Raw genomic sequence first — 9,938 nt, 5'->3', positions numbered from 1 at the left:
AGTGCCCGCTGACCCCCGCCTGCTCCCCTAGCCCCCCCATGGCTGCCCCACCCATCACCAACTCCTGGGCCTTTAAGAAAAAACAAAACAAAAAACCCCAAAACAAAAAAACAACCCCCACCTGCACTCACCAGCTCCTGCAGCAGCCTTGGGGACTTTATGCAGAGCCCACGACATGGTGTGGGGCAATGGGGGGCAGTGGGGGCACCCCCGCCACCACTCAGGAACCAATGAATTTGGGTGGTGTTGTTTGTTTTTTTTTTAAATGGGCCAGAGCTGGGCAGGTGGGGAAGCCATGGGGATGCTGGGACAGCAGGGGGCAGTTGCGGGGGCTTGTTCAGAGCCCCCCATGCAGCATGGGGCAGTGGGGAATTGCCCCCCTGCCCAACAGCACCCGGTGAGTAGGGGCTTTTTCTTTTTTTCTTCCAAGTGCTGGGAGCTGGGGAGGGCAGGGCAGCCATTGCCAGGGCTAGGAGAGTGGGCGGGGGATGGGCCTATGTGATTCAGAGATTCAGCTGCTGCTGAATCTCTGAATCAAATTTCAGGCAAGTCAATTCAGGACAGTAATTCTAATCACCAAATCCAATCACTGTCCCCTGAATCAGCCAAATCGAAATCTAAAGTGAATAGTAACCTCTTCACACCGGCCTAGCAGTAATTGCCCATACTGAACCATGCTTCAGTACTTCCAAAAGGAAGCACTAAAGCACAATGCTGTAGCAACGTCACTGTATGGCAACATGTAGATGCACCCATGATGTCAGAAAATAGTACTGAGAGACGCTGTCCAAGCCACTGAGTTCACTCACCATGAATTAATAGCATAAAAGGTGAGAACAATTTGAGGAGATAGAGTATATTTGTACAGTCCTCCCTCCACCACAACAAGGTAAGATCATCTTTTTTCCTACTATTATAATTACCAAAATTATTGTAGTTTATAACCTAGTTTGTCAACCAGGATAACTTCCAATCATCTTCCAACTCAAGTTTCTGCCTTTGGAAAGAACTTCCAGACAATTTTATACCAGTTCCAGGCTATGTGAATTCCTAAAACAAAGTCTGTCAATAGGGTTTCTAATATGGCCTGATATTAGACCATTCCAATAATAGATGGCTTTTAGGAACTGAAAGAGATCCGAGTTTGTACTTTTGAGTGCTGTGTGCAGTTATATCTGTGTGGCAACATATTAGGGCTGTGCAAAACTTCTCCAAGTGTTTTGTTTTGAAGTTGTTTCGATGCGTTTCAAGCTTGAAACATTGAAATTTAAAATTAAACAAAAAGCATTGAAACAGCTTTGAAATGAAATGAGGGCACTCGAAATGTTTTGAAAGTTTCAAAATGTTGCAAGTTTCAAAGCAGCCCGGTGGTGGGAGGCAGGGGAGAGCCAGGCCAGAACTCTATCCACCCCAGCATCACAGCATTTACAAGCTGCATCTGCTAGCTCAAGGTATGTAGAAAAAAAAACCAAAAACAAAAAACTTGTAAAGCTGTGTCTGTATCGCTGATTTTCCGAATCAAGCATTGAATCTTCAGATTCAGATTTGGCTAAATCAAATCGGGGACAGTGATCCAAATCAATGAATCGAATCACTGTCCCCAATTCGGGCTGAATCCAAATCCAAAGTGACTAGAGCCTGCTTCGCACGTCCCTACAGCTTAGGGGCTTCTGGATTCCTCATTGACACTGTAGTTTACTATCCACTTAGCTGCAGATGCTTGCCAGGGCTTTTCGATCTTTGGCCAGGATACCATGTTCCCTGATGATTGATGTGCGAGATATGAAAAATCTCCAGATATGAAAAATCTCAAACTACTGTAATGGATAATGAAAGGGGAGCAGGTTCAACATATTAGACTATTAACCCACAAGAGTCACTGAGAAGACTTCAGCTGCAGATGCCATTCCAGTTACCATGGATGACTGGTGCCACCTTAGTCAGGGTAGGCACATGCGCCCCCAGCAACCAGTCAGTGACCAGGGGGACCGATCATGCCAACCAGGAGGTGGCTGAGGCACTTCCCAAAGTGGCAATGGCAGTTCATCTGGTGCTCCCACTCCCCAGCTGGCGTTTGTCAGGGGGCACTGGTGCTCCCAACCTGCCCCCCTCCCCCCAGCCTCTCACTTAAGCAGAGAGTGCAGCCTGTCAGGAGGTGCACGTCCACCCCCACCCCCATGCACCCCCTACTTGTCACCACTGCCAGCTCCTGATCAAATTGCAGATTTGATTCAAGATCCTGATTCTTGTTTACAAAGCGTACAGTGAGTTTTGCATAGACTACTTCATTGCAGAGCATCTCCAAGCATTCTGTGAAGAAATCTGATGTTAAATGAAGTCATCAGCAACAAAGGAAATGTTCACAACAGAACTGAGACTCAGAAGCATAACAGAGGTTTCTTGGCAGCTGGCCAGAACTACAGAATTCCATCCACAAGAGATTAGATTAATCATGAATTGTTTTACTCTAACCTTTCATTATGGCTTTTCCACAGTAATGTCATCCTCTACATGGGTAATCATACAAGAAATAAAGATAGAGGAAAATAAAAGAATTTTACTGGTATAGGAGAAGAGTAAATGTATCAATAATTGAAGGATTTAAATGTTCAACCTTTTATATTCCTCTTGTGGAGGGGTCAGATAATGGGTTGGTCAGTGTGCTAGACCAGAAAGATAGGCCTTATGTTATTTGAAGGATTTTTAACATGCATTCCACTATAAATAAATATTGATATAAGCTTAATCCTGCAGCATTTAACTACCAGAGGATCACTAGTGGGTTCCGCTACTGAGTAAGGGTTCGGGAATAGGTTTTATTGAGTTGTTTTGAGAAAATTCTAGAACTTTAAAGATTGCATTGCAGAGATTGAGCCATTGATAGGAGCTGGTGCATCTCTGTTTTTGCAGTCTGCTTTCTCTGCACTCTAAGAAAGGACCCTCTCATTCACTGCTGTATGCATAATCTAAGGTGAATACACAGTTTCTTCATTCAAACAGCAGGAAGAACTACTTTGCATTTGGCAATTATCCTTTAGCTATACCAGTGCTAAATTGGAAGACAGCCTAGGCAGTTGTGCCAGGACTGCCAGTCTGGAAAGCAGACATGATCTTTACAGCATGATGAGTAGGAACACTAGAGAGCTCAGATCAGTTTCTCAATCTTTTTAGCTTCAAATCAGCCCTCCATAACATTTTGGATTTTAGTGGCATCTCGCTTGACAGCACTGAGCTCAAAATCTAGCTGGTACCAGGCAAGGTTGGCAGGGGCAGAACCACACCTCATTGTGCCCCATTCTTTCCACCATCTGCCACCTCCTCACCCCTCAAACCCCTGGTCTATTCTTGAGGGATAAGCACAGCCTCCACTGCTGAGGAAGCTCATTTAGGGTCTTGCACAGCAGCAACTGCGGCCCCTATGCCCCTTCCCGTGGTCCTGGGAGTATGCGTTAGGGGTCTGGGGATGAAGGGAAAGGAGACTGGCTGAAAAGCATGGCTGCCACTTTGCCATCCCATGGCTCAAAGCATGGAGGACAAAAGGCACAGGGGCTGCTGTGGGATGTGTGGGACAGGGAAAAGGAGAAGTCAGAATTCGCTGAGTAAGAATCTGTGAGCAGTGTTTGTCTGTCGAATTCTGGAGAAGATGTGGGGCACCAGATAGGGGTAGGAGAACCCTTATCTCTTCTCAGGAGGTAGATGCTGATCCTTAAAAGGATCTCACAGCATGTCAAAAGTTCTGCAACACCCTGAGTGATCTAGACCCAAAAGTGAGTCAGTAAAACTGCAGTCAGAAAAAAATCTCAATGTGGGTTTAGGACACCAAGAGGCACAACTAACAGGATCTTCACAGCTGCAGGAGAAATGTTGGGAATAACATAAGCCTCTACATGACCTTCTTTGACCTCACAAAAGCTATCAATTCTGTCAGCCAAGAAATGTGGTAAATCCTTCTGAAGTATGGATGCCCACTGAAATATGTCACCATTCACTGTCTTCTCCACGAGGGTATGCAAGCTGTGATTTTCATTAATGCATCTATCACAGATCCCTTTGAGGCCAGAACAGGGAGTCAAGCAAGCCTGTCATTGCTCCAACACTTCCCAATATTCCTTGCCACAATGTTACATCTGACCACCACCAAGCTTCTAGCCAGAGTGGATCTAAGCTACTGAATAGATGGTAAGCTCTTTAACCTCAGCTGACTCTGAGCCAAAACCAAGACCACACTGACCACAATCATTGAGCTCCAGTATGCTGATGATGCTGTAGTGTACATTCACTCAGAAGCAGACCTTCAGGAAATCATCAATGTCTTTAGCAAGGCATTCAAGAAAAGGGGACTGACGCTTAACATTTGAAAGACTAAGGTCCTCCACCAACAAGCTGGACCCCTGCTAAACCAGATGGGACAACTGATGCTCAGGAAAAAGCAAACTCGCTAAATGGGTATTTTGTGTCAGTTTTTCACCAGTCCCATGGGACGCTCCTGCCCACTATGGGACAGGGAGGCCATCCCTGTCAAAGTTGACCTCATGAAGGAATACCTTGAGAGGCTGGATATCTTCAAGTCAACCGGTCCTGATGGTTTACACCTGAGGGTACTCAAGGAGCTTTCAAGCATCATAGCTCAGCCCCTGGCATAGATCTTTGAGAACTCCTGGTGCTCTGGTGAAGTGCCCGAGGACTGAAAGAAGGCCAATGTGATGCCTACCTTCAAGAAAGGGAGGAAAGTAGATTCGGCAAACTACAGGCCCATCAGCCTGACCTCTATCCCAGGGAAGGTCTTGGAAAAGACTGTCAAAGAGGCCAACCTTAACAGAGTGGCTGACAGCAACTTCCTGAGGGATAGCCAGCACGGTCAAGCAAGACCTACCCGCAACAAACCCAATCTCGTTTCCTTTTACGACCAGGTGACTTATCCCCTGGACAAGGGAAAGGAGATTGATTTCGTATATCTTGAATTTAAAAAAGCCTTCGATCTGGTATCCCATGATCACCTCTTTGCAAACCTGGCTAACAGCAGCCTTGGCCTCACCACAATCTGCTGGCTGGGGAATTGGCTCCATGGTAGGACTCAGAGGGTGGTGGTTGAAGGAAGTCAATCATCGTGGCGCGCTGTGACCAGTGGGGTCCCTCAAAGCTCTGTCCTAGGGCCTGTACTATTTAACATCTTCATTAATGATGTAGACATTGGTGTCAGAAGTGGGCTGGCCAAGTTTGCCGATGACATCAAACTCTGGGGTAAAGCATCCACACCTGAGGACAGAAGGGCGATCCAGGCAGATCTTGACAGGCTCAGAAAATGGGTGGATGAGAACCTGATGGTGTTTAACATCAAAAAATGCAAGGTTCTCCACCTTGGGAAGAAAAACCCGCAGCATGCTACGCTGGCTAGCACTACAGACGAAAGGGACTTGGGGGTCATGATTGACCACAAAATGAACACGAGCCTTCAAGGTGATGCTGTGACTAGTAAAGCAAGCAAAACGCTGACTTGCATCCACAGATGCTTCTCAAGCAAATCCCAGGATGTCATTCTCCTGTTGTACTCGGCCTTGGTGAAGCCACAGCTGGAGTACTGTGTCCAGTTTTGGGCTCCACAATTCAAAAAGGATATGGAGAAACTTGAGAGAATGCAGAGGACAGCCACGTGCATGATCAGAGGTCAGGAAAACGGACCTTGTGATGAGAGACTGAGAGCTATGGGACTCTTCAGCCTGGAAAAGCGCAGGCTCAGGTGCAATCTCGTGGCCACCTACAAGTTTATCAGGGGTGCTCACCAGGATCTGGGGGAGTGTTTGTTCATCAGAGCACCCCAAGGGATGATGAGGTCGAACGGTCACAAACTCCTCCGTGACCATTTCAGGCTGGACATAAGGAAGAGCTTCTTTACTGTCCGAGCCCTCAAGGTTTGGAATAGACTACTGCTGGAAGTGGTTCAAGCACCTACTTTGAATGCCTTCAAGAGACATTTGGATGTTTATCTTGCTGGGATCCTATGATCCCTGCTGATTTCCTGCCCCAGGGGATTTGATGATCCTCCGGGGTCCTTTCCAGCCCTAGTGTCTATGAACAGTGTCAAGCTCTGGTAATCCAGATCCCTGGTGAGACTCTGGAGAACATTGAGCATTCCTGTACCTTAGAAGCATCTCTCACAGAAGGATGACATCGATAAAGAAATCCAACATCACCTCAAGCAGGCAAGTACAGCCTTTGGATGCCTGAAGAAATGGGTGTTCAAAGATTGTTACATCAGATCTGAAACCAAGTTCCTGATTTAACAGGCAGTCATGATCCCCACTTTGCTGTAGGGAGCTGAAACATGGACAACATACTGGAGCCAGCTAAAGTTGTTGGAGAAGTACCATTAATGTTGCCTGCAAAAGATCCTCTGAATCACCACAGACACACCAACATTAGTGTCCTCTTGCAAGAAAACACCACAAGTATTGAGGCAATGATCATCCAGCATCAACTTTGTTGGGCCAACCATATCATATGGATTTCTGAAGCCAGATTCCTAAAGCAAGTTTTATTTTCCGAGCTCAGAGTGTACTCAAAAGGAGGGAAGAGAAAGTGACTCAGGGATGTTCTCAAGGCCAACCTAAAAAAAAATACAATATTCATGTCAACTCATGGGAGACTATTGCCCAGGACCACCCCAAAAGAAGGAAGTCTCCTGCAGGGTCTCAGTACTTTGAAACCTCATAATAACAGAAGCAGATGGAAAAGCAGGGGGAGCAGAAACAGCACCTCACAGACCAAATCACAATCCACAGCCACCCACCCCACACAGAAACACATGACAGGCTCTACTGCAGTTCATACAATCCTGGTTAGGCCTTATCAACCATCTTTGGACACACAGATAAGACAGTCATGAAAGACAATAATCCTTGACTGGGAGGAATTGCTGAAGGACTAGAATTTTTCTCAGCCAGAGTGCAAGTCTCCAGATTCATTATAGTACAATATCTCCTCCCCTTGTTATGCACTCCCTTCATTTTCATTGGTTCTAGGTGTTGGATTTAAATAATCAATGCACAATTACATTGCAATAACTGCTCAGTATAAGAGTCCCTGTACTCTGATTGACTGACACCTCTCATTACCCAAATGTTGGTACAACATATATATGACTTTGCAATCTTACTGTAAATATGCTAATAATTACTTAGATTATTCAGGGTTGCTAACCCAAGAAAATATTTTTATACTGACAATCTACAAACTTTTTACTGACAATCAAATTTTATTGATATATGTTTTTACTGACATATGTTTTACATAAGGTAAATGTAACCCTTTTACCAAGCCAACAGTGTGCCCTTGTTGCAAAGAAGACTAATGGTATACTGGGTTGCATTAGTAGGAGTGTTACCAGCAGATCAAGGGAAGCGATTATTTCTCACTAGGGGAGTAGTAAAATACTGAGATTATCCAGAGAGGTTGTGGACTCTCCATCCTTGGAGGTTTTTAAGACCTGGCTAGACAAAGCCCTGACTGGAATGATCTAGTTGGAGATGGCCCCAATTTGAGCAGGGGGTTGAACTAGATGACCTCCTGAGGTTCCTTCTAATCCTCATTTTCTATGATTTTATGATTCTAAGCCCTGGGTGGTAATAACATGAGCTGGGTTCAACTTTGGGGGTTTAACACCAATTTTCTAAATCTGGCTTGAGTCCTCACCCAGAAACCTGAAAAAGTACACTTTAATTGGATGTTCTAAAGTGAAAAAATGTCCCCACTTGCAAGCAATATTAAACCAAAAGAGGGTTTAATCTCAGGGAAAAAGGAAACAAACAATCTTAGATAAAATCATAACTATTAAACATTAAGTGAAACCTAAACCATCAATAGTCTCAGTCTTACTGCAGCAGTAGTTTTACACTAAGTTTCTCCAACCTCAGGGATCTCCTACTCACCTCCACACCCTGATACTCCTGACCACACCCTGCACCATTCTGTCCCTACTCTCTCCATCCCAGCATAGATCCCATCAGCCACCTCTCCCCCTACTCTGGCTCCACAGATCCATCCTGGCTGTACTCCCCCTTCCCTCTCCCATGCAATGCCTCTGGCTGCCTAGGACCATGTGGGCCTGCCTACCTCCAAGCAAGCCTACCTTGCAGGCAAACAACAGGATGCAACAGCAGCTCTTAGCTGGGTGGTGGTGAAGAAGGGGCTACAGAGGCTCCCATGGGTGAAAATGCCCTGGTGGAAAGCTCCCTGTAGGGTGCCAACCTGTGCCCTTGCACAGATAAAAGGTGGCACTGCTCTGCTCTGTCTGTTCATCAACACTTGTATCCAGCCTCATTCTGATGACAGATCTTCAATCAAATTCATGGTTTCTTAGTCTTTTGCAGACAGCTCAATTTTTTTCTTCAGACTTTTCAGATAAGAGTTTGTAGGCTTCTTTATGGACTCAGTAAGCAGTTGGCAACCCTGACACTAACCCCATTGCTCCAGCTGTTTCCTGGATACCAGAACTTTCCACAACAAAATTGCTACCTTAGCTTCTTATTGGAATTGCTAGAAGCTAAAACCTTCAAAATGCACATGATGGTAGAAAGAAGAAAAGAAATATATGCTGGGAAATTGTTGAGAGGGGAAAATATTTATAGACTCTTGATTCATATACATCCTTCCTCCTTTTCATATTGTTCCAAAAACCCATTCCCTTATCCCAACATATGAAAGAGATATTTCTTCCCAGAATAGCTCTCTTATATTTGAGCCATGTTTATAGATCTGTTTAAAATGTGTTTTAAAATGTTGCTGCATACTCCGTGTGTTCATTTAAAATTATGTTATTTGTATCATTTGTGTCTGCCTGAACCTGAAGGTTCAAGAGATATTTGAACCACTTCCATTTATATTAGTGGATTGTTTACTCAGAAGCCTAATATTAAGAATTAATTGTATTACTTACGTTTCATGGCACAGAAGTGTCAAACTACTGTGCTGATTTGTCACCACTGAATGTATGGCAGACAAAAATTGGGTATCATTTATCAGCTAGTTGCCATCAAAGCTTATTGGGATAGGGAATAAGCCAAGCTCCATGTGTGTCCAAAGATAAAGCAATAAAAGAAAAAGCTTTCCAGTTCTAAAAACAAGATGCACCTTAAGAGCCAAAACTCAAAAACAGACAGACAGACAGACAGACAAAACCTTATGTCTTATAGGCAGCCAAGTGCCATAACTACTCCTGCCAGGTTTTAAAACTTTGAAAACTCCATCTACAACTTTCACATGCATATCTGAGGAAACTGCATTAACAGAGCTGATGTCCAAACAGATACCGTCTATCACACAAGACAATAGATTTGTGAAACAACCATATGTAGCAATTATGTGAAAGTATACAAAACCTAGTTACTAAAGTACACTGTTTCTTTGCCAGGGTTCTGACTGATTCTACTATAGAAACAGGGATATACATGAGAGGGCTCCCAAACCATTCAAAAGGAAACTACTCAATTCTCATACACTGTAAATATGAAAAAGGAAAACGTAGAAACATTATACAGAACATGAAGAAATGCATGAAACAAAGAATGTTGTACTGGTTGTGTTGTAGTGGTTTGGACAGCGCTGAGAGGAAAGTACTAAATAATTCCAGAATTCCTGCACATATTTAATGTGCCATGTCACAAACAAAACTTTTTTTATTTTTCTTTCCTAGTACTCATGGTACAGATCAGTCTCACTATGTATGTCTTAGTGAAAGCTTTCCCTGCTGCATAAGGGCTTTTTGAGGCAATTTGCAGTTCTATTACAGGCAGGTATGCAGCTATGTATGGACACCCACTTTAGACACACAAAATCACCAGAGGCACAGACTCATGAGTGACTTACCCACCTTAGTCGGGGGGGTACATGCCCTCCCAGCAATCAGTCAGTGACCGGGTGGGGGGGTCCCCCACAACCAATCT

The 9,938-nt window shown here is 44.5% G+C and overlaps 1 protein-coding gene across 3 annotated transcripts in view; it reads left to right on the top strand.

Annotated features, from left to right (window-relative positions):
- LOC102386778 (homeobox protein PKNOX2) overlaps positions 1-9,938 on the top strand; it is an 836,464-nt gene that overhangs the window by 692,070 nt on the left and 134,456 nt on the right. The window lies entirely within an intron of this gene.

This window comes from Alligator sinensis, unplaced genomic scaffold, assembly GCF_000455745.1.
Source record: "Alligator sinensis unplaced genomic scaffold, ASM45574v1 scaffold385_1, whole genome shotgun sequence".
NCBI lineage: Eukaryota > Metazoa > Chordata > Crocodylia > Alligatoridae > Alligator > Alligator sinensis.
The sequence above is the reverse complement of the archived record's forward strand: the minus strand, read 5'-3'. Positions and strand labels throughout refer to the sequence as shown.